This window comes from Coturnix japonica, chromosome 1 (assembly GCF_001577835.2).
Source record: "Coturnix japonica isolate 7356 chromosome 1, Coturnix japonica 2.1, whole genome shotgun sequence".
Classification (NCBI taxonomy): domain Eukaryota; kingdom Metazoa; phylum Chordata; class Aves; order Galliformes; family Phasianidae; genus Coturnix; species Coturnix japonica.
The window spans coordinates 153,265,939-153,291,430 of record NC_029516.1 but is presented as its reverse complement, the minus strand read 5'-3'; the positions used below and the strand labels follow the sequence as shown (position 1 = coordinate 153,291,430).

Below are 25,492 nucleotides of genomic sequence, written 5' to 3'. Positions count from 1 at the left end.
CAAGAAGGAAAAAATACCAGTTTTTAAAATGAACCACCTTTATGAACACAACTCATAATAGCTCAGGTAGGGTAGAACTGTGAGGTAGAATTCTCACATCTAGCTGCCACTTCAGAACAATTCAGTTTTTCCATGGATCCTGCCTGCCATTCGCCATGGAATGTCTGGTTTCCTTAGCCATCTTAAATTGCACTAGATGCCAGTGTTTAAGCATCCAAATCCCACCAATATGATTCTATCTTCTTTCAGATTCTGCAAGCATGCTGAAGCAACTAGCATATATGTGACCTGTTCCATGTTGTGCATCTCAGTTAACACTGAGCCCCTCTGTGACAATCACTGCAGAAACAGCTGTGATGGTTTAAGATCATATTGTCCTTCAGCTGTTCATTACTAAACCTTTACTAAAGGCTGAAATCTCATAGGAGAGACAGCAGAACTTTGTCTTTCTGTACTTCTGCATAAGGCCATCCGAGTTACCTTAACTTGCTGATGAAAGGGGTTTAAACTAACCTGGTTCATTTGCACTGGTGTGAATGAGAGGTACTCACATGATCTATTCATTCAAATTGCTATAGATGACAGCATCCAGCAGAGGAGCAGAAATAAGCAGCTAAGATATATTAGCTTCTAATGCCTTCTCACTCATTTACCCTGCCTAGCTGCAGCCTAAAACTAAAACTAACAGTTTCAATAGATGCGGTAATACAGCCAATCTCCTTTGTTATGCTCACTCCAATATTTTAAAGCACAGCTCCCATCTAAGACTAAGCAGACACCAAAATCTCTGGCTTTCCATTTGCTCATCTCAGCATTCCCAGCTGCCCCTGTATGAGAAATACAAGTATACTGAAGTGTTACTTTAGTGCCCTGAAGCTAAAAGCATAGAGGCAACATTACATATTCTGCAGTTTGCTTCACAGCCTTCCAAACAGAAATTGTATTGATTTCCACCAGAGAACTCAGGAACACATTCCAATGTTTTACATATGTCTGCACCTGCTGTGGAAGTTCCACCTGTTTCAAGTAATTTGGGAACTGCCAATAGCATCTAAATTATTTTCCTTTAGATTGTATAGACTTTTGCTTACTGACATAGTCCATGATAAGTCCCATGCAAGGCAGGGCCCATGGAGAGCTGCCAGATAGATTTTGGCTCAAGAGAGAAAACCCTTCCCGTAGTTTCCTGGCATGACTGTTTGTCTGGCCAGCTTTGCCAGCACAGAGAAGGCAGGCAAGAGCTGCAGAATGAGTGTTGATCTTTTATCTGTGTTCATTTTGTACTCCTCTGCTCTGTATTGCCAATTATTTTCTTTGTAAGAGGGCAAATAATGAAAAGACATCCACTCCACAGCACTGAGATGACTACTTGTGTACTACTGTTGTGGTCTGAGGGAACCTGAAAACGGGCTGTGACCGATGTCACACTAATTGAGGAAGGAAAGTATCCTGATTAACAGGGAAATATAACCTGTGAAGGGGAAGCTATAGAAACAAAGAGCCTGTATAAAATGCTACCGTAGCACACAAACTTCCAGGTTACATGCAGTAGTATTTTTTCATTGTGCTCTTTCTTCCAAGCCTTTAGGCTGCTTGATATTAAACCACAGCTAATAATTGTCTCTTGTGTATAAAAAAAAGAAATATTTTGTGTGGTAATATTCCCTCCCCCCCCCCCCCCCCCCCCCCCCCCCCCCTCACCCCCCCTTTTTTATTTCCCCCAGGATTTAATTTGTATTTCTATTACTAGTGACCAATCATCATAACTGAAGTTTTGCAAAGCTGCCTGGAGTGCCAAGGAAAAGTATTTTCTGAAGACTTTAGAATTTGGTCCTACCTGTATACATATCACCAGCAAATCTCTTTAAAGTGTAGCTTATTGCTATTGAAGCTGTCAGTTTGAGAAATGTGATAAGATTACAAGGTCAATCGTGACAAATGCTTTGCTAAATGAAAACACATGTGATACAATAAGGCATCCAGTGTAAAGTTTTATTGTTGTTTGTTCAGTGTGTAAAACTGCTTCATGACTGTTTTGCAAGGCACACAGTATTTGCACAATGTATTTAGATTTCACTCACCAACCAAATCAAGTCTCCCTTATTTTATGCCTGCAGTTGGATAAGGAGTACACAGATGGTGCTTCTGATAAAAAAAATGCAACTGTCAGCACAAGACAAGCTAGGATGGAGAATGGAGAATGCATTTTAGGATCAGCTTCCTGGCCAAGGATTTATGCTATAATCTACTATGTAATAGGGCTGGGTGTTTTGAAGCTTTACATATTACGTGAATTTGAAAACCCATCAAGAGCATTAGAAGGATTTACATCTGAGCACATGTTCAGTCTGGTACTTAGCTGACTTGAAATGAGAACGGAAGAACTGCTAAGTCTCCAGATATATATATTCTGGACTAGGATACAGATCTTGACAACCGTGGATGCCTAACAGCAAGCACATGCAGAAATTTGCAGGACTTCATGTTTAAGGCCAGGTTATCGATAGCTCACCGTAATGTCAGTGTTGTTTTACAATCAGATTTCTTATTGTTGAGAATCAAAGTTAACATTTACATAGTTTTTTGTTGTTCAGTTTAGGAAGCTGGTTGATGAAAAAAACTGTCAACTTCGTTTACTTAAGATATGAGCTTATGGAGGTGGCAAAGAAAATGTGTTCCTGATAAAGCACAGAGAAGTGCAGTGGGACAGGGAAGCATGTTGGAACTTGAGCGATAGTGAGGCTATTCTTCTCTATGTTGGTTCATACACTTCCCCCACCCTGTGCCTATAGTATCCAATCACCTTTCAGTGGTACATGAACAAACATGATTAGCTTTTGTCACAAAATGTTCTTTCTTTCATCCTTCCCTTGGGGCAGAATTGTATGTGCAGTGTAGCCTAGTTTGTTTTGGTGGTTTTATTTTGTTTTTTAAATATATGTTATGCATTTGTTGAAGACAAATCAAAGGTGTATGCTCTGAAACGGGAAGATTTGTGATGGTTCTTCGTTCCTGAAAAAGTTCATTTCACAGACTCAGAGCAGCTCCCTAGCGAATGTTTCTTGCACAGACAGGCTTTGCCTTCATGAGGAAAAACCCTCTGTTGTGCCTGAGGAGTGCTGCACAACTAGTTGAACTGAAGCTCTAAGCAGTGTTTCAAGTATTTTTGATCCAGAATAGCGAGGAGCCTCTCTGAGGAATTTGGTTTGTTTGTTTGTTTGTTTGTTTGAATTCAAGGCAAATTTTGACAGGATTTCCTAAACAGTGGCTAACAAATAGGCTGCCTGTACCCAGGAAATTCTGTGTTGGTCAGATGAATGGGAGGTTTTGCTATCATATGGCATTCCATCTGGACTAAAGTCCGCATGGTAAGGATGGATCACATACGTCATTGTGACCATGGGAGAAGTGCTAAAAATAAGCATAACAGTTTCTTTAATAATTACTCGTTGATAAAAGCCTAACTCATTGTCATAATGTGTGTCCCAGTGGCGCAATGGTAGGAATGCCGCTTTGCAACACTGGGGCACGGGTTCGAATCCCCCCTGTGGCGCAAGTGGTAGAAGTGCCGCTCTGCTACACAGAGGCTCGAATCCCGGGGGTTGGACTCGATGATCTCTAAGGTCCCTTCCAACCTGCACGAGACTATGATACTATGATGATGATAATCCTTCCTTTCAGCTTCAAACATTAAATGAACTAAGGTGTTTCTGGAGAAACCTATTCTTGATACATTAATTCAACCAACCACTATCCAAGTCTTCAGCATTTCAGCTATCGTAATAAAAACCAAACATAGTCTGGGCTCACGTTCATTTTTTAAAGCTAGTATTTTAGACGTAATGAAGTGTAGATTCGGTTCTGGCCATACAGAAAACCTGATTTAAAGTTTGCTCTGTGGTTAAAGCACCTTGCTCATAGCTGATCACCACAACATGAACTACCTAGCACTTTCTTTTGAGATGCCATCTAAGTGTTGTCTCTTCCATCCTCTTAGCATAGCAATCTATCAGTTGAGTTTAAAATGCAGGTATAAGGCAGATAGGTTTTATTACATACTAGATAGGTGTATCTCTGCTGACAGTGATGAGAAGCTGGGTTAACATAGAGATTTTAACTCTGACTTAAGTGAGGAGATTCCCACTGAATATTTCACAGACAAAAGTTAACTTGCTATTTTTCATCGTGGAGAGCTTAATTTTCTTAGTTGACTGCTGTTGTTTGCCAAGGCTAATATCCATAAAATTAAAAAGAATGAAATTAGGTGATTTCTCATTTATTGAGCACGCAAAATTAAAAAGAATGAAATTAGATGATTTTCTACTCATTGAGCATGCAAGCTCAATGCTCAGATATATGATTTAGCAGAGGGTTGTTAGAGTTAGGGTACTGTGGTTAGGCTGTGGTTGGACTTGATGATCTTTGAGGTCTTTTCCAACCTGACTAGTTCTGTGATACTATGATTCTATGATATGATCATTGTGATGGGCCCACTGACAAAATATGTACAGCTTTTTAAGGTGTTACTTCTTTATGATTTGATCACATCAAGGCTTTCTGAGGAGTCCTTGATTTCAAGTCCAACTGGTTCATTACATTTCTTGATTCCCAGGTCAACACACTTTCCATTTTAAGCAATCTGAATTTTCAGCAGATTTAAGTTTGTAAGTTTGCAGTATTTGGAGTATCCAGATCCATTACTGCTTATGTACTTGAAATGCCAAAACCTATTACAATACACTGGCTTGCAGCAATGCAAACAAGATCACTAAGTATGGTCTTGTAATTTTGACTAATCTCTATTTTCAAAAACAATCTTTAAAAAAGTTCAGGAAAATCTGTGAGAAATTCATTTTTGGGGTTTTTTGGTGGATGTCACTTCTTTCTCCTGGGGTTTGAAAAGATTCTAGGGCTCTGCATATCAACACATTTACGTGAACTACCAATTATATTATCTGTAATGAAAGTCCTGAACTTCTCCTGACCTTGTGATCATTACTTCATGGTCAGAAATGCACAGGTCTGACAGCAGCTATGTCAGCAGGCCCTCTTTGGCATGGGATTGTCCAATGAGTTTCAGATTAATATATTGCCAGACTGGAGAAGAGTTTGAATATTTCTTTCTGAGGTAATGTGAAGAGCCGTCGTGTTACTGGAAAGGGGCTTTCTCCTTAATTCCAGTGAAGATAAAGGGACTGTAAGCAATCATTCCTGATATTGTTGTTCTTTATAGTGTAATTTAGGATCTTAGAGCATCTTGTGTGATTCTTGACCACAAACAGAGTTAAAAAAGAGATTTTTTTAATTATAGTTTTTTAATCCAGGAGCACTTTTACAATAGCACATTGTCCTTTGCATTGGGATGATGCTTAGTATCATTTTGAATTTGAATGTGATGGGAATAAGATTAATTTCAAGAAGAACTCTGATTAAAGAACACAAGTTTCATACTAACTACTAGACTCGTTTAGGAGTGCTTCATGGTGCTCTGCTATTGTGACACAAAATGCAGTATAAAAAGCTAAAATGTTTCAAAATTGCTTTATCAATTGGGAAATATTAAATATTTTAACATAATTGTACATTAAATACCATTGATATCTGAGCTATGAAAATCAGATTTCTCTCTGAACATTACCTATGTTGTTTACAGTGAATACATTGACGTCTCAGTTACAACAGCTTGTAATGGGACTGTGGTATGGAAATATTAAATTAGCTACCTATAGTGTATCTAATGAATAAGAAGATACAAACCATTTAAATGTGAGGAATTAGTTTACTTCTCATTCACTCAGTGGTTTGGCTGTAGTCGTGTGGAAAAAGCTGTCTTCATGTAATTGTTTTGTAGTTATTAAGGGTTGTATAATCCAAGGTTGATTGATCTTCTTGAACTCTGGATATCTAAATATGCACTAAAGTAAGTGTCTAAGGAAAGACAGACAAGATTATTTTTCTCTGAAGTACCATTACTTGAAAATATTCTAATTAAGTAGAGAGGGAAAAAACAGAAAGCTTTTTGGAGTGACTGGCCTTACTAACTAACTATATTTTGTGCTAAATCTGTGGGGAGGTTAATATAAAACAGAAAACATTTCAGAGAATTTCTGATACTTAAAAGTACAAATTAATTAATTTCAGTATGTATGGGAGGAACCCAAAAAGCACTCTGACCAGTTTCATAAAATCAATCTGTAATTAGTGAATAGACAAAAGGATAAATATCTTATAAAAATCTTGCAACTAAAACAGCTATTAAGATTTTATTACATTCTCTGATCTTAGTGTCAATTACTTTTTTTTTAATAGTGAGGGCATTGAAAATTTATTTAATATGTCGTGCATGTATAAATCTGCTTCAGTTTTTATTGCTCTTGTTTTCATTCACATACCTATGTATCTGGGCTGATTGCTATCACCTTTTGCGTGCAGGTTGTGCAGGTTTTAAAGATGGATTTTATGTGCTTATAATGTTGCTGGATAAGCAGAGAGACTTACTTTACTGTAGACTCCAATTAATGTAAAAACAGTGAAATTGATTCAGGTCTGAATTTTCTACCTTATTTCCTGCAAGAGATTAAGCACTGTCACGTTGTATTAAAACTTCACTACATTCAAAGTGAACTTGAATGAACATGAAATGCTGAGATAGTTTAATGGTGCCAGAGGTTAATGTATACTTTAATTTGTGAGTGTGTGTTACTTCCATTTAATGTAACATGACCAAGAGAAATGAAAAAGAACACCTTGATCGGATTCATCTTATGGAGAGAAAGCATTTTCTTCACTGCTTTCGCACTGAGGTCTGTCACACAGTCATACAGATCTATTTATTCTCTAATGCATAAGTAAACAGTGAAAGGATTTTTCACCCAGTATCTGTTGCTGGCTGCATCATTCACAGCTTAGCTAAATGAATAGTGTTAATAAGTGTGCTAGGCTGAAAAAGTCATTTGTGCTATTGATTGCAGGATAAGTCTGTATGTAAGGGCTATTTACCTGAAGCATTGCAGAAGGCAGCAGCTAATACCCAGGTCTTGATTTTTGGATTAGCTTCATATTCTTTATCTTGCCTTCTTTTGGCACCTGAAGGTGCTGAATGGTTTAGTGAATAGTAAAGCATTCAAGAAGTAACTCCCTTCACGCATTTAACAAGCTACTGAAGCCTGAAAAAAACACAAATGTTTCATTTGCTAATATTTATCTAGATTTTGGTTCTTAGCATATTGTTTCAAGTGATACAGTATTAATCAAAGAGGAAGTCCTTTTGTTTTGGTTTTCTACAGAACAAACAAGCCAGTCTTGTTTTGTTTTGTGTTTTAATCATACGCTCACTTTAGATGTATTCTGGTGGGTGCTGTACACAGTACATGCTTGTGTGTTGTGGATGTGGGTTATGTATGTAAAGAATGAATTTAAGGGAATTAATTTTTAAAAGGTTATGGTTTTTTTCCCTGTTAAGGCAACAAATAGCACATTCTAAGTGGCTGGCTGGTAGGCATGACAGTTAAATGCAAGATAATGCCTAATAGATTAGAAAAAGCATCCAACCGCAGCATTTCAGGCAGCTCTGCCCTTCATTCACATCAGTGTCTTGACAAGTGGGCCAGATAGAAAGGTTCCTTAACAAAAAGCTTGGGTAGATGCAGACCTTTGTTTTACACAGGAAGCATTGTAAGGCTGGAATCTTTAGGACCACTTCAAATGACTGTCACAACTCCTGGCTTGTATTAAGAGCATTTTAGTGTTGTTAAAAGTTATGCGGTCAGTGTCAGCACGTGTGCCTTGGTGACACCCTACTTAAGGTGTAATGCTAGGGGATGAGTGCATAGAATCATTAAGGTTGGAAAAGATCACTACGATCATGTAGTCAAATGGTAAAGTTGTTAGTGTTGATAATGTGGAAACACCACTCTTTGGTGTAATGACCAGATTTACACTCTTAAAATTTACCAGCAAGAGATGAGTGCCAAGGGAATTCAGGATCTAAAGCCATCTTTGCTGCCACACACATCAGTTCTGCTCTCTCTCCATCCCTGTTACATGCCACTGTGCTGCTGCCTCCCTTTTGCTGGCACAAGCATAGTTATCCCTGTGCTGTGAACTCTGGTTTAGAGAAATAACTGAAATTAAATCAGATCTATTTATTTTTCATTTAGTTCTTCCACACAGTTCATTATATGACCACACAAGTGCTTGTTTCAGCTGTAGGGAGGGAACGCCAAAGGCTGGCACTGAGAACCCATAGAGGAACATGGAGTTCCTGATACCTTTGACAGTGCTTTGTCTATGCTTGCTGAATGCATAGTTGAACCTGTTGATCTTAAATGTAGTGTCAGTCAGTTTAAGTCTCATTATAACACCTAAATATATGCTGCCTCCTTCACTTCCCTGCTCTCAGGCTGCCTGGCAAACATCTACATAGTCATCTCAAAGGTAGAGCTCCAAGAGGTAGGACTTGCGAATCTCTGTAGAGATGAAGTCAGCTGCCATGTAAAACGAGATTTTAAGGTTTAAATGCACTGTGTGGGATTTTGTGCTAAAATGAGGACAACCAAACATACATGTCTAAATTCAGGTTTATGAATGTGTGTCTATGCATAAGCGCTGAGTGCAGTTTGGAGTGTTCTAGGCAACCTGCCTGACCTCTGTCCAACCCTGCAGAAAAAACAGATCTCCAAGCAATGCTCTGTTATATTTCCAGCCCTGTGCAGATGTCTTGGATCTCAAATGGCCCTGAATACCTATCTTTAGGCAACAGAATCCAAATCTAGTGACTAGACCATCGCTGACTATAATGGATGCTTAGAATAACTATCTTTGGATACAGATGTCCGCAATGTCCAAAGTTAGGTGAAATGAATCCTGGCAAATGCTTTTTAAAACCATGACTGTAATTCAATGCAGTAATGTCTCCCAACATAAAATGTCCGGCAGAGACAGTGGAAGAAAGTTTCCATCTGCTACTGGCAAGAACAGAAAAAGAGTGGCAGTTACTGAAACCAACAGGCCTGCAGCCTGGGTCATTTGTAACAGGGCAACAATTTGTTACAGCTATAAGCTACACATTATCAACTGGCAAAGCTCTCTGCAGTGAGTCTTGTCATCCCAGTAGAGTTCCATGAATACAAAGTCAGGGGAGAGAAAGGACAAATCTATTCCAGAGGTTTTAAACACTTCAGGTCTGTGTTTTACAGACACTGCAGGTCTCTGGAATAACAATTTCTGTACTAATAGGTTCCACTCTATCTGCCTCTCCTGTGGGGACTGACCTGGACTGCAGCAGACTCCCACAACACACCAATAGAAGAAAACCTCTGGAATAGATGTGTGAAAGAAAAAAAAAAAAAAAAAAAAGATGTTGCTGTGGCTGTGGCACTGTGCTCAGATGTATTTACATTTCTGTTGCAGAGATGAAGGGCATCTTAGTGGTGAGCATATGGTATAGAAACCTGTGCTGTTTTTTGGTGGCAGAACAACACAAAAATATTGGCTAGGTCTTCATCTTTATGAACAGTCACCATTCCATTTTCTCCAGCTGAGCTGTGATGATTTACACAGAATTGGATTGATTTTAAATATGGAGTGAATGCAGTGTACTCAGCGAACTGTTTAACTAAGCATTCAGACTTATGACTTCCTACCCAAGTCTGTAAGGACTTACATATATATATATAATTCTTTTTGAAGATACACACATATATACATGTAACAAACATATTACGTATATCTATATATAGATAATCATTCTACAATTTTATACATAAAGCATTTCAATTTTCTTTTTATAAATCTGACAACATACAAAGAAAGCTGGCCTAAGTTCATCAGGTGAGATGCATCTGGCATGTTAAAATAAAGGATACATTGCTGTTGGGAAGAAATCTTGGAGATTTTTCCTCAAAGTGATGTTGATGCTCAAAAAATGGCACATTTCTGGGCTCCCCACTTCAAGAAAGACAAGGAACTTCTAGAGAAGTGCAGAGGAGAGTCACAAAGGTGACTGACTGTCTGGAGCAATTCTGTTATGAGGAAAGGCTGTGAGACCTGAGACTGCTTAGCTTAGAGAAGACTGGGAGGGGATCTTACCAGTGCTCATAAATATCTAATGGGTGGGAGTCAAGTGGTTGAGGCCAGGTTTGTTTGATGCCCAAAAACACAATAAGGGGCAGTTGGCACAAACTAGAACACAGGAAGTTCTGTACAAACGTGAAGAAGAACTTCTTTATTTGGAAGATGACAGAGCACTGGAACAAGCCCTGGAGAGCACAGGGAGAACAGTTGTGGAGTCTCCTTCTCTGGGGATACTCAGAAGCTGTCTGGACACCTACCTGTGTGACCTACTTTAGGGAGCCTGCTATGGCAGGAGATTAGACTCAATGTTCTCCAGAGGTCCCTTCCAACCCCTTCAATTCTGTGATTTTTCATCTCCTGTTAATATTCTGGCAAAAGTTAAGGAATATAAATATTATGCTTACTACAGTGAGAATATTTATAACTTGTTGGAAATATCTTTGTAAGTCTTCTAAGTACTGTAAGCTGTTTGCTTGAACAGATCATTTAGATTTCTTTGGGATATAACGTTTTCACATACTGTTCTCTGTTTGACTTCAGTACTCTTTCTGAGTCTAAAGGTAAAACGGTTTGTATTGAGTTGCATAAAATTTTCCTAAGCATTTCTGAGATCAAAAATTGCAGCAAAAGGAAGAACAGTCAAAATAATTCCCTGACGGTATGTCTTCTGCTGCCTCTTACCGCTTTCATGTTCTTATGGTATTAAATGAAGAGAGAATTTAAATATCTGGGTGCAGCTCTTAGAAGATCCATTAAAAATCCATTCCACTAAATACATCCTGGTAGAGTTGTGGTTTCATTTTGAAAGTTGACAAGTAGGACCGTCAGTGAAGTGAAATTATCTTCAGTGTGACTTCAAACTGTGTCATCCTGGGAAATATAGAAAAAACATAGATTTAAGGTTTTGGTTAGATCTTAAACATATAATGATTTCACAGGGGGTGGAAGGGACCTCTAGAGATCATCGAGTCCAACCCCCCTGCCAAAGCAGGTTCCCTACACCACGTCACACAGGTAGGTGTCCAGGCGGGTCTTGAATATCTCCAGAGAAGGAGACTCCACCACCTCCCTGGGCAGCCTGTTCCAGTGCTCCGTCACCCTCACTGTAAAGAAGTTCTTCCGCACATTTGTGCGGAACTTCCTATGCTGTACTTTCATCCCACTACCCCTAGTCCTTTCCCCACGCACTACTGAAAAGAGACCAACCTCACCACTATGGCTCCCACACCTCAGGTATTTATAAACCTGGATCAAGTCCCCTCTCAGCCTTCTTTTTTCAAGGCTAAACAGACCCAGTTCCCTAAGTCTCACCTCACAGGGGAGATGCTCCAGGTCCTTCACCATCTTTGTGGCTCTCCACTAGACTCTTTCCAAGACATCCCTGTCTTTTTTGTAGTGGGGAGCCCAGAACTGGACACAGAATTTCCCCTTGATGAAATGAAATAGACCTTCCTGCTTTTGAGATTCTAAATATTAAATAGCTGCCCAGCTGGAAAATAATTCAGAACTCCTGAAAAATTCCTGATATGTCAAATTAGTGTTATTAAAGAAATTTCTTAATCATTTTATCCTTGATTCTTTTTTATGCAGTATACTGTACGAATCTCATTGTTGAGATTCACTCAATATAAAAATTGAGATTCACTCAATTTTTGAGTGGCTGTGTTCTGACTTCACTTAAGAAAAAGGTCAACCACAATCCAAATGGAGCTCGCAGCCTGCATTCCTGCAGGGAGGTTTTCTGCCCTGCTCTCCAATTATTTTAAATAGTTGCTGTTCTTCTACTTATCAATAAGTGTTCCTGACAATCTGAACTGTAAGGAAAACTGATGGTAGAATTTGTCTCACACTAATTCCTGGCACAGATTCTTCATTCTTGTCTGTAGGTTTTGAATAGAAACCTTCAAAATAAACAGAAGAATTGCTCTGTACTGTATCTTCATGTAAGCTGTTGCAGTATTTTCCACAAGAAGTGAGGGCATGCAATGACTAACTAGTGAGAAAATGGTTTCTACAACCATTTTCCCATTTCCTACAAATAAGAAGGAAAGACATGCACACTGCACTGTGGAAAAGCACTGAGAGAACTGAGATAAAATCTGTTCTCCTCATTTATTACTCCTTCACAAAAATAAAGCATTTATGTGTAAAGAACAACATAGTCCTTCACTGAGATACTCAAGGCAGGGCTTAATAGGCTGATTCAGAAATCAGCAGAACTGCCTAGGCCAAGCACAGCATCAAACTGATAAAGCCTTGATTTTCAGGGGGGTGAGCTCTATGGAATTGCAGTTTATGCCATATAGATGTAGGAGCAAAGTTGGATTTAATTTATGGGGCTCTGACAGGATTCATGTATCACAGAATAGAAGGGATTGGAAAGGATCTCTGTGGCTCTTCTCTGAACTCTCTAGCTTTTTAATACACCCCAGGGTACTATTGGTCTTCTGGCCACAGGGGCATTCTACTGGCTCATGGGCAACCTGCTGTCCACCAGGACCCTAGGCCATTCTCCAAAGAGCTCCTTTACAGCAGATCCATCCCTAAGCTGTACTGGTGCATGCAGTTATTCCTCCACGTGTGTAGGACTCTACACTTGCCCCTGTTGAATCTCATAAGGATTTTCTCCTCCCAACTCTCCAGTCTGTCCATGTGCTGTGTTGTATGCCCATATTCATGGGTCTAGGCACCTTTAAGATATCTTGCTTGTTGTAGCTTGAAATATCAGCCAGTAAAAGAACAAGGAGACGACAAATAAAGGACTCTGTAATGTAAGCATACAGTGAAATTTAGAATATAGAAAATGTGTCTGCATAGAACAAGTAGCTTTTGAGACAGTACTTCAACTTTACCTTCTGTGTTCTTTAATAATAAGGACTTTTATCAAACTTAACCTGAAAGTTGCTCATTAACTAGCAAGTAAAAAGAAAGTGCTTTTCCATGCTCATGTTAGACTGTGTTATGTTCACTTTGCTTCAAAAAAACTGCTCAGTAAGTGAACAGAGCAAGAACACTGCAGCAAGGAATCTGTAACATATGTGAATTTAATAGCAGAAGACTAGATTTATGTCCAAAGGATTAGAAATACGGTTAGTCAAAGAGTTTTCAAGGTCAGAATGTGTTCTCTGGGAATTCTTCAGTCAAGATGCTTAAAAGTGAGTTATTCTGACACCGGACTTCAGTGGCTGCTTTTAGGCACTGCTTTTTGAATGGGTGTTTATAGGGCTTTACCATAGGAATTGAGCAAGAAGTTTCTGCTTTATAGTGGAAATTAATGTGTTTGTGACCAAGAACAGCAAAAAGACTGTCACAGTATGGAACAGGAGACAGAGATCTTGGAGATCGCTTTCCTTTTTAGGGCAAAGTTTAGGCTGGATATTAGGAAGAACTTCTTTACAGAAAGGGTAGTTAGGTACTGGAATAGGCTCCCCAGGGAGGTGGTTGAATCGCCATCCCTGGATGTGTTTAAGAGCTGTTTGGATGTGGTGCTCAGGGATATGATTTAGTGTAGGGTTTTTAGAGTTAGGGTACTGGTTAGGCTACGGTTGGACTTGATGATCTTCAAGGTCTTTTCCAACCTGGGTAAATCTATGATTCTATGATTAGATTCCCCACAGACATAAACAGTGGAATAGAGATCCCAGTTCCTTGCTGGGGTGAAACTAAACAGAGAATACAGGGTGAGTTTGGACTAGAGAAACTGAAAAACAAAGTGAGATGTAATGAGGTTACTTTACTACTGTATCCCTTTCTCTTTAGATATATAAAAGACCTAAAGAATAATTGGAATAATTAAAGGATAATTAGATTAACAAGAATAGGTGTGGCTACTCCTGTCAATAACTTAATGTGATTATTAGCTGATATAACTGCCTTAACTAGCTCAGAGCAGAGCAAAGGATGAAATAGTATTTTAAAAATAATGGCCAGGTTTTATGTAATGAGATTTTGTATGTTTTATTAACTGGATTTTACAAAGTTCATATTATTTTTCTGTCTTTGAAAAGGCAGGAGGCTGAGGCCAACTAATGATAACCTGGTAGGTACTTATTTGGAAAGATTAGAGAAAGCATCTAATCTTCTGTGCATCGGGATGAAGCTGACTGGTAGGCTATTTTGCTTCTTTGAAAGGGTTAATGCAATTTTCCTATCAGGCGGCAAGTTGAGGATCTGATTTAGGAAGGGTGTAGGCATTTGTATGACCTAAGTTATGTGTGCAAATATTATAATGGTTGAAACATTATTACTTATAACTTTTCAGATTTATGTCTAAACGCTACCATGCTTCCCTTTAGTACGTGTCCATCTATGTGAATTAGGTTGTTTTGCGCAGGGGATCAACAGCGATTTTTTTTCAGCCTGACCAACAAGTCAGTCAGCTGTCATAGACAATCTCACATGTATACGTTTTTGGAAGTGTCAAAGAGAGGCCCAACAGTGTCATTTTATACACTGTATAATTATCTATGTGAAAATGAATATTTCTTCCATCTTCTCATATTAAATCAATTGACAACCATGCATGTTCAGGCCTATAGCACAGAACAAGAAATTCACTCTATATAATTTATGCATCTCTTATGCACTCTCATGAATCAATCCTTCTAAGTCTTTTATTTTTTTCTTTAGTCAAGGAAAGAAGGGAGAGAAGTATCCTTGCCGACTATTCTAGGAAGGGACCACCTTCCTCAGTGATGAGACTTTCACAGGTAGCTCAAGGGCAATTACTATTAGAAGGATTTCAGTAGCCCTCTGTAATCATCTTTCAGGAGGGTTGCCCAGAATCAATCAATTTAGGATATGCTGTAATATTTGTCATCATCTCTGCCCTGTCTCTGCTTCATCCATGGTTCTTTACACCCCTAGCCTTACTGGGCCTTCCCTGGCACAGTGGGCCTCCACACACTTGTGGGTCTCAGTCCACTCCAAGCTGCTGTGTATTTCATGTGGTAGGGGTCTTACTAGCTCACAAGGTCACTGTCATATTTCTTGAGACAAAGAAGATTAATTTTTTTAATTTCCACATGATCATTTAGGAATAACAAGTTTAATACCAGCCGAAAGGAGGAGGTAGCTCTGATATATCAGCGTATTATTAATCGCTGCCTCCTCAGTTTTGGTGGCTGATGCATAAAGGGTATCCAGTGACATGTCAAGAGTGCCCAGCAGCACGCAACCCAGGGAACTGCTCTTTTTTATGCATCAGTAATGCCATCACCACAGCAGTGACATATGGAAGGCTGAGGTCATATGCTGACAGGAAAGCATGTTGCAGATCCCCTTCAAGGCGGGGTGGAAAACATCGTCTTTAAATCTGAGAAATGTCTGTTGGCACATTAAAATCATTGTGGTCACACCTCTCTGCACTTCTGTACAAAATCTAAGTCAAAAAATGTAAACTTCAGCCCACAGATACCTGTGCCTTTTGCTGCCTGTGTGCAATAGCCAGCATTCTCAGTGGGAGATGGACTTGGAATTGACAAAAACATCTCCTCCCTTGCCATTGGGAAAAAACTCAAGGATTTTAATGTCTGAATATACGTGGGAGAATGGTCATGGAAGTCTTGATCAAGGATTTCCCAAAGGCTGAGTGATGCCAAATAAACTTCAACTTGGCACATCAAAAAACACACCTCGGTATTTGAAGGTCAATACATAATTTTCTCAAATAAGCTCTTTAAAGAAATTTTTAAGTAAATATGCCTTTTCACTTATCAAGGCTTTGATGTATTCTGCTACTATATTAAGAAAGAGAATAATATCTAAATCTGTCATCTCCTTTCAAGTTGAATAAAAGGAAAACAGTGTATAAGTTGTTTGTTAAAGTTTGTATGTTAAACCATAAAATTATTTTAGTACCAGCATAAATGAAATGCTAAGGCTGTACTTTTCTACTGATTATTTTCATTTAATTTAACTGTCGTATTCATGCTTATGCAGAGAGAAGGAGAAAGAGAGAGACAGGAAGGACATGTTGGAATGAATATGCTATTGAGACTGACTTCGTTTAATTTGACAGTCAATTCCGTCTCCATCCCTCTGGTGTGTTTCAGTTGAGCCCTGCCCGCTCTTTTGCTGTGATCACAGTGGTCATACTGTTCTGGAGTTTCGATTCTGTCCTTCAGTTCTGAAGTACTTCCTTTCCTGTATTTGACGTTTAAACATATTTCTTACATCTTGTCTTGAATTTTTTAAAGAATTTTTTATTTTCCCTTTTTTTTTTTTTTTTCCCACCTTATGGTAAACACTGACTGCAGCATTAGAACCATAGAAATTTGATCTAAAATACATAGGTTGTTCTGAAAGTAATGCCTCCAGTTTATTTCTATGGAAACTACAACACATGCAAAGAACATAATAACACTATTTGATAGAGAAAATTATCAGCTACGAAACAGTGTTTTTAAATGTAGTGACCGCTATTAGCTATGCATTTTCATCAGTTATAAGAAAGGGCCTACATGCTGTGCTTGTAAAAATCTGCACTAGTGACAGTCACCGTCACCACTGCTGAAACACAGCACCCACTGCCTTACTGTGCTCACATCCACTGTTTGGACTCCATAAACCTTCAGCAAGTGTTGATGAATGTCAATGGGTGCCATTTTTTCTGCATGGAGGAATTCAGGAACACACCTCTGCTTCATACACGTGTCCATGTCAGACACCATTTTGTCAGACCACCCCTCTGCTGTCATCTGTCACATGGCAACAAAATGTAATGGGATATTGGTGGGAAGGTTCAGCCTCTACTGCTATACCACTAACATCTAACTCTTATGTTGTGGGCCAACACAACAAAATAAGAGGAATTACTTTTGGAGCAGACCTCATAATATTGAAATATAACCTAATTGTTGCCATCAGAATTTGCAGTCTGTGTTCTATGATTCTTCTTAAGTGACACTGAAAAACTCATCATGATATAAGCAGAAATTACTAATGTAAACACATTTCCTTGCACAGCAGAACCAATACCTTTGAACATTTCTTTACAAGACATGTTTTAAGGCAGATTTACAGAGCTTTTTCTGTCTTTGTCTCTATCAGTGGTTGGTTTTTATTTTGCATATTTTCAGCTTTTCGCTCTGTCCTTCCAAGGAGGACAGAATCACCTGCCAAAAGTTGTAGGGTTGGCACAGCTTTAAAAGGATCAAACATACCACAGAGGAGTTTCTCTGGTCAAATAATATTAAAAGTTAAGTATTCGAGATTAACAGGTGCAATGACTCTGAAATGAATTAAAAGTAAATGTTAAATGAACCCACCTGACATTTGTTCTCCTCCAGTCAGTCGGGCATTTTATTTGTTGCCCTGCCAGAACAGAAGAGAAACCAAAATTCAAGTCAGTTCAATCACCTTGACCTGGAATTAAAGGAATACTTTTCTTATAGGTCAGTTACAGAAGAAAAATCAACTGAAGAAATGGGAAAGCTGTTCCATTTTATTTAGGGTGGGTTTTACGAATGACAGCTACCACTTTAATCCCTCTCACATACGTTTTCTTTTTAAGATTTGAGATTTATGAGACTAGAATGTCACCTGAAATGGAGAGGAATTATCTGCAAAGGCAGCATTCAGTGGAGTTAAAAATCTCAGCTACTCCAAGAGAAATTTGCTAATTAGTTTGACACAAATGCCAATTTCAAATTCATCATGACAAATTAAGGGCCTCAGTTCCAGATAGCACCCTGACACCTACCTATTTTCAGCAGAGTAATGACATTGCAAGCAATGAAGTATTAAGCACATTTGAAGTAGTTTGCAATAGTGGGGTCTAAGTAAAAAAATGTGACTTAAAAGAAGGGAAACTGAGTCTTTTCCCTTAAATATTGAAATCTCTTAAAATAATACATTATTTTATAATATTTTGATTTTAGGTATATTTTTCTTGGCTTCTCTTCTAAGAAACTTCTTTCATTTGTGATGTTGCGGCACTCCTTGCTGTATAGTATCATTGGTACTATTGGTTAGTTTCAAGTCTGACAATGAAGATACCCCATGACTCAAAAATTTAATACTTGATCTTTAATGGCAGTAGTTTTCCTATGAACCAATACGTGTGTGACGCTGCTTTAAAGGTACAAACCAGAAGTCCAATATTGGACACTATGTAAGCAAGCTCAGCCTGTTATTCTGTGACACAATGAAATGAGCCCTGCTTTACTTCATCTGGAGCTTGATTTTTGGGAGAAGTTGTCTGGCGCCACAAAAGGAATTAGTGAGCAGAGATGTGAAGACTATTAAGTTTATTTTAAGAATGCATTGCCAGAGATCTAATAAATTTACTTATTGCTGCAGGCCATGCACGCATGAAATCTTATTAATCCAGGTGGTGTGGTGTGTTTTTTTTTTTCCTTCAGAGGAAGGTGCAGGGTGGGGATCCTGAGGAAGAAAAAAGGTATTCTGCTTTAGGTAATGCAGGCATTGTTTAATGATAGGCATGACAGCTTGAGTGGTGTGTTTGGGTTTTCTCTGTTTCTACTTACAAGGAAGTTTATTTGTGAAGTTTTTTCTGACTATACAGAATGCTGACTAGCTTTATGGTGACACAGGAGTAACTATTCAATAAGAGAATAATTCTTCTAAACCAAATTTATTTTATTGGGGTTATTTTTAGATATTCTAGAGGTGACTTAGAAAGTGTTTGAGTTTGCAGGTTTACCACATCACAGTTTGGGAATCCTGGTATATTTGAGCTTTCTCAGAACTCTTGTTTGTGCACCCAAGAAAATCACATCAAAATTGTATCAATGGATTTAGGTATCTTAAAGTTACCCATCTACACTGGTTATTTAAATAATCTCTCTTTACTTTCAATGGAGCGGTCCAGATCTTTCCAAAGGGTGATCTAGCTGATTGCAGAAGATGTACCTGCAGTTCCTTACAGTGCAGTTCTTTCCATTCCTTGTGCCTACATAGCTAGCTTAATTAAACATATCTTTTAAATTATAGAAATATGAATCCTACCCATAAGTGACATGTCTCTTGTCTTCACCTTTTCTAAAGCAGAAGCCAGATTATGTTTCTATGTTGATACCTGAGCAAAACATTCTGTGTTTTGTCAGTAGTGGTTCTTCACTGGAACTGTGGATATGTGCTTTGTTCAGTCTTGCAACAATCTTTTATGGTTGCTTTGAACTTTTTAGGGTCTTCCACTTCCATTAAGGACAATGATTCGATGCGTTTAAACGTTTCAAATAGTAACATTTCATTTGTACCTGTGTTCATGAATTTACATACTCACAACTGTAACTGTATAAACAGGAAGCATTCAGCATCTTGCAGAGATGTTTACAGCACAGAATCCCAAACTAGCAGAGGGGGACCCTTTGGATTCCTTTGAAGTCAATTACAAAGGTAACCACTTAACATCTCAGGAGGCTTTTGACCAAAAGTGGTACTCCAGCATTTCTCCTTGATGTTTCAGACTCGCCTTCTCTTTATCTGCTTTGCTTTTTCCATCTTCAAAAGCTTCAGCCTCTCAGTACAACCAGCAGAGTGAAGATATCCTGGCTCTTGATGAACTAATGTATATAGAGCTGGATTAAACTGAAATTAATTTAAAACAATGAAGTGCAGTGGCTGAAAATACGTTTTTTTTCTTCCCCATAGTTTTCCTAAATGAAAATCTCATTGATCTCCTGCAAAAGAACTCTGATAGCCTTATACTGAGAATTCCTCAGATTAACCTGTCATGAATCTCCATCCTTTTAAATGTCCTTAGTCATGCTCAGCTGGATTTCACTAGGAACAAAATTTAATGTGAAGTAGCTAGTCTACACATTTGGGTCTTTTCTCGTACTCCCCTTTTCTTTTTCTGACAAAGCTGTTGTATAGAATTCTTCAAATACTTTTTTCTGCTACTTGACTTCAAGCATTTGCTTAGTCTGAGCCATGGCAAATACAACCAATCTAATTTCTTTCTTGGGGGCAGACATAAAACAGGAGGAAAAAAGAGTTACAGAGGCTACTGAGAGATGGAAACTGTCTGCAGTTCACTGGATACCAGCAATTACACTCCAGGCAAGCCAAGTCCATAAGGCTGGGAAGTGTGTGTTTTCTCATGAGAAGTCAGAGAAAGCATTGTTTTAGTTCCTAATCACTCAGGGCTAGTTTGAGGGGTTGGCTTTGGTTGTTCTGCAAATATATTCAGTTTCTGTGCCAGACAGAGTGCAGAAAGGTGCAGAGTTCAACCGATTTTGTTAGTGATTGGAGTCTGCTGTGGTACATTTGAGAAAGGCTTATGAAGCATTTAAACAAGTTAGTTGGTAATTGAAAGGTTAACTTACATACCATTGCAGTCAATTCAAAACATTCTAATGGCATATTCTGTGTGCTGGGTTTCCTTATTATTTCACTTCTGCAAATGTATTTTCTGTATGAAAATACATCACTCCTGGATGTGCAATTTCTGACGACCCTTCATAGCAGAAGGAAAAGTGTATAGTGTGCTGCCCCAATGGATTAAATAAAGAAAAATTATTAGCAATTTGTAAGTGGCCTTTTTGAAATTTGTCAGACAAAAGGTTCATTTGAGACCTTTGCAGTTGTAACATAGAGCTGTGATGTATTTGGAACTACAACAATGCGGCAGATCAGAGCTGTTGAAACAATGTGTCTTGATCTGAGCATATAATGTCTTCTCTATATTTTTTTTCTACGTTATATTGTAATCAGGGGAAGAATCACCTAAGATTAGATGTTCTTTCTGTAGTCTGGCAAAAAGCACGTTCATACAAACCATGAATCATGTATAGCAAATAGTGTGAGGAAGAAAAAAACTTGCTAATGTTGGAGACAGAGCTTCAGGAACAAACGGGGAGTCATGATGCTGGAGACAAAGAGCAGGAGTTGGAAAGAGCTGCAAGGAGAGGAAGGAAACAGTTTCTTAAAATGCCTTGCTGTTGTTCTAGTTATGTCATATAATGATTCCTGAACTATAGGAAGGCTGTTAATATTTCACTACTGCCCTGGTTCTCTTTTATTAACCTCCAAGTCTGGTCAGGAAAATAGATAAGAAGAAAAAGGAGGAAAGACCAGGATATAAATTTTTTAAAGGTACTCTCCTTTCTTAGTACTTTCTTTACCATTCAGATCAAGATTTATACTGTTTTATAATTTAATTTCTATGTATTCTAACTGATTTTCTGCATCTTGTCTTTTTTTTTTTTTTTTTTTTTTTTTTTTTTTTTTTTTTTTTTTCCTGTTCTCTTTTGTTCTTGTGATTGATGCATGTTCTTTGCCTTGGAAAAATTTATAGAAGGTTTTGTTTTGTTTTTCCATTAAACGATCTCTGGTAATGACTAAGAGTGTAGCTGTGTTGTACCCTAAAGATCTACATGTACAAGTCAGCTGTGTTTGCTCAGACTCATATCTTGTGGGCACAATGAGTCTGTGTGGCTACACTTATACAGGTCAGGCACTCTTTAACTGATTCACTAATTCCTGATTACACTGTGCATACAATGCAGAGAAGCCAATATCTATATCAAAATCCATCCATTCCTTTTTAAGTCAATACTTGAAACCCTTGGTGTAGCTGTATGCTTCTGTTGATGAGTTATGGTTCTGGGGAAACTCCAAGGGGAGCAAAGCCACAGTCAGGCATTCATCATTTAATGCCCTTTTAGGTCACCAGTGCTGAAGAGATGGGATTTAATGTCAGAGAGATTTCTTGTACCATTTTGACAGAGTCCAGTAGTCAGTGGAGAAAACTGGAGCTGAGTCTTTCCTTCTCTCAGCTCTTTGCATCATGATAGAAAGTTCTGACAATTGAATCTATTTCTCATAGAGGTTTTATGTCTTTATAAAGATACCTGCAGGTATCTTTATATACCAGCACAGGTAGAAGGTTGGACTAGATGATCTTATAGGTCCTTTCCAACCTTGTGATTCTATGATTCTGTGTGATTCTATGAAGGATAAATACTTAAGTGTGGATATTCATTTTAATCATTTTCCCTTGAAACTATTGTGCTAACCAAGCTTACTTCCCCCCTTTTCTTTTATACATGTTGTGGAATTGAAACTGAATTTTCCAGGTGACTTGATCTTTCTAGAAATATCCAGCTTGATGACCCTTGCAAAAGTAATTTATTGCTGCTTTCTGACAACTTACCAATCTGCCAACCCATAAAGACCCGTTATAGGCTACATCTTTCTTTGACGCATCATTTTTCAGGCACACCTTTCCAGAGGGAGGTATTCTTCAGTTATTCCTGAAGTCACCTGGTAGCCCACCTTTCCCCATACACTTATCTTGCAAAGGTTTGACTGTGTCTCAACTCTTCTTATCTCCATTCCTGTGCATGTCTGCCTGAACCATGTCCTTTCTATCTATGTATTACTATTTACTGATTTATCACGTTGCACTCTGGCAAAATTTGAGAAATAGGCTTTCATGCATCTCTCTAGCAATATCCCACAACCGCATCTCATTGACAACAAGTAAAGTTACTTTGGATTTACCTCATTGTAATTTGGCACTCCTTCCTTTTGTTTAGTTTTAAAAGTACTCAGTTAATGGCTTCTCTCTCCAAGATTCTGATGTGTTTGTATTACAGGCACTTGTCTGGAAGAGGAATAAAACCCAAACTGTCACTGATGCATAGTACCATAATTATGTGCCTCGCGGTTAAATGTTTGACTAAACCCAAGGAAAGGGGGGAGGGGGGGGGGGAACAAAAAAACAGCCTAAAAAGAATGCAAAATTAATTTGCCTATAGAAATATTATTGTTATATGTAGGACAGATAATTTAATAGTGAACCAAATAAAGATAGCATGCACATTTTGTAATTCCTGAAAGCTGTATGCTCTTAGATTATCTTTACAGATCATCTGTTTGGCTGGTACTTGACTCTATCATATTGTAGAAAAGACCCAATTTTCATCTAGTTTAGACATAGTTCAGTTCTTCTTACCCAACATTGGATGACTGAAATAAAGATGTCTACAACCCACCTGATCACCACAGGCATCTTTTACAGCTGACAAAAAATGTAGGCATTTCTACATATTTTGAGACACTGTTATTCTAAAATAGATGTCTGAAATAATAGAGGCCTTAAAAGGTCTCTTTCCTGGCTTTGAAAGTTTAGTATTACTAGTCAAAATGTGGGTAAATTGTTAGGTAATATAAATCCTATTTAAGACATTAAAGATGAAACAAAGGAACCTGTCCACAAGTTCACTGTAGGTTGTAGCCTGTGCCCATAGACATTTTAACTATTCATTCTCTGGACTGTAGAACAGTGATGCCAGCAGCGATGCTGCAAACCCTGGAAGAAGCTTTGCCTTCAGCTGTGAGTTCACAGTGACTGACATGCATTGCTAGGAAGCAATGAACTTATACAACAGTGTGTTCTTTCTTTTTCCTCCATAGTAATACCTATATGTACTGTTTCATTTCTTTTATATATTAGACATTTTATACCTCTGTCAAGTTGTTTAGTCTGGCCAGTGTTCAGAGGTGTCACACACAGCTCTTCTCACAAACCACAGTATCTTACATTTATCCCAAGAAACTGATGGGAACATGCTTTCTGGCACTGTAGTTACTGGATTTATAGTGGTGCTCATTACAGTTTTTGTTATGTGCATTTTTAGCCTTCCCATTGTAGAAGCTGAGATGAAAGAAACAGAAAGAAACAGCAGGAAAGCATGATACTTTGGTGGCCATTTGCCTATTTTCATTTACAGAGTACTGTTAACTTTATGTTAGAGAGATTACACAACTTTGGTAGTGGGTTTTTTGTGGGTTTTGGGTTTATTTTTTTCCTGGTAGACAGGTTGATAACAAAATACAGAGGCTTATCTGAAGTAGAGTGGAAGTAAACGTAAGGTTTCTTGTTCAAGGGAACAGACTGGAAAAAACTAGAGTGGGAAAATCAGTCTCTGGCACTACCTCCAGTAATTAAACCATGAGTGAACTGAAATACTTAGATACATTTCTCTGCTATCCGGAGGAAGTTATTTTATTCCCTAGCTTTAGCACAGAAGGGTTTAAAGAGATTTCTTGGCATGTTTCTAACTGTCATTACCTGAGCTAATCTTGTTCTGTAGCAGCACCTTGTGGGAAGGAGATCAGACTACAGCCTCACACCTGCCAGCATTCCCAGAAGACAGTTGCTGAGTGAGCATTTATCTTCAGTGAGCAACCCAGGCTGTTTTATTCCTGCAGTGGAAATTAAAGGATTCCCCTGAGTAGTAACAAACACCTCCAATAGAATGAAATATGGAACTTCATTTGTTCTGCTTCTTATCTGTGACACCCAGAATCCCTACACTGACAAGAAATGCCTTTTTACTGTGGGAAATCAGTGAACAGGTGGAGATAAACCATACATGACCAAGTAAAGCTATGCTATATTTTATCAGAAATGTGTAATTTGCTGTATTCCATCTGTTGTTCAAATACTTGTTTTACAGACAGTGAAATGATTCCTAGTTTCTTTGTAGCTCTTATATTTCCGACTGAAAAGAAGTGTTGCACTTTTAACTGGGCCTTAAAGTACCATCTGTTTACAGTTGCTTCTGGATTGCTTCTTTACACTATGATAAACTTCTAGTTTTATTTCTTTTATTTAACTTCTAGCTTTCATTTCACAAGTGCACAGAAACCATCCATGTCTGGTGAGACCTCAGGGAAGTTGCTGTGCAACTACAACAGTACAGATCTTGGAAGAACTGTCTAGGATCTATTTTCTTTGTTACTGTGTTGCACTAAAGCAGTGCTTGTGTAACAGCTGTTGAGAATGTCTTTTGGTCTGTTGAAAGCTTAACTCTCAAAACACATTTCAGCAGATTAATGAGTTTGGAGCACTCATGGTACCATGAGATGGGTCATTACAAGAGAGTTAAAGAGGTTGCCAGTAAGCATTTGGGTCTCTTGAAAGCTCTGTAGGTGACACAGGCAATTGTGCTTGTATGGTTAATCCAGTAATTAGAAGCTTGTAAACTTAGGAGGGCATCAGCACAGCTATAAATTGTGGCATTTATCAGGGATACTTAATATTATTTAAACTGTTTCCTAGCAAGAAGTGAGAGCTCTTCCTAAAATCACACAGGAAAACCAAAATTATTAGATTTGTTGAACTAAGTATTAAATTTTGAAACAGGCAGTATGAGTAAAAGCAATCAGACTGCAGGCATCATCTCCAGTCTCTCAAGATTTTAAGGACTTTCCAGCACTTCTGGTACTCTTATCAAGGAAGTTCCACATGACATCTTTTGTAGTGAGTCATTTGGAAATGTGTGTAATCATCTTCAACTTTTGGAATTTCTGAAGAAAGGATCCCAAATACAATTTGATGAATTCTTGTTCTTTTTCCTTTCAAAAAGAAGAAAATCAGCATACCTCAGAATGAGTGGGACTGGTTTGTACACATCTAAAATCAACTCTAGTGTACATGCAT

At 38.3% G+C, this 25,492-nt stretch overlaps 1 protein-coding gene across 3 annotated transcripts in view; it reads left to right on the top strand.

The window, feature by feature from the left end:
- Positions 1-25,492, top strand: part of FREM2 (FRAS1 related extracellular matrix 2) — a 106,384-nt gene that overhangs the window by 35,018 nt on the left and 45,874 nt on the right. The gene's annotated exons all lie outside the window — the stretch shown is intronic.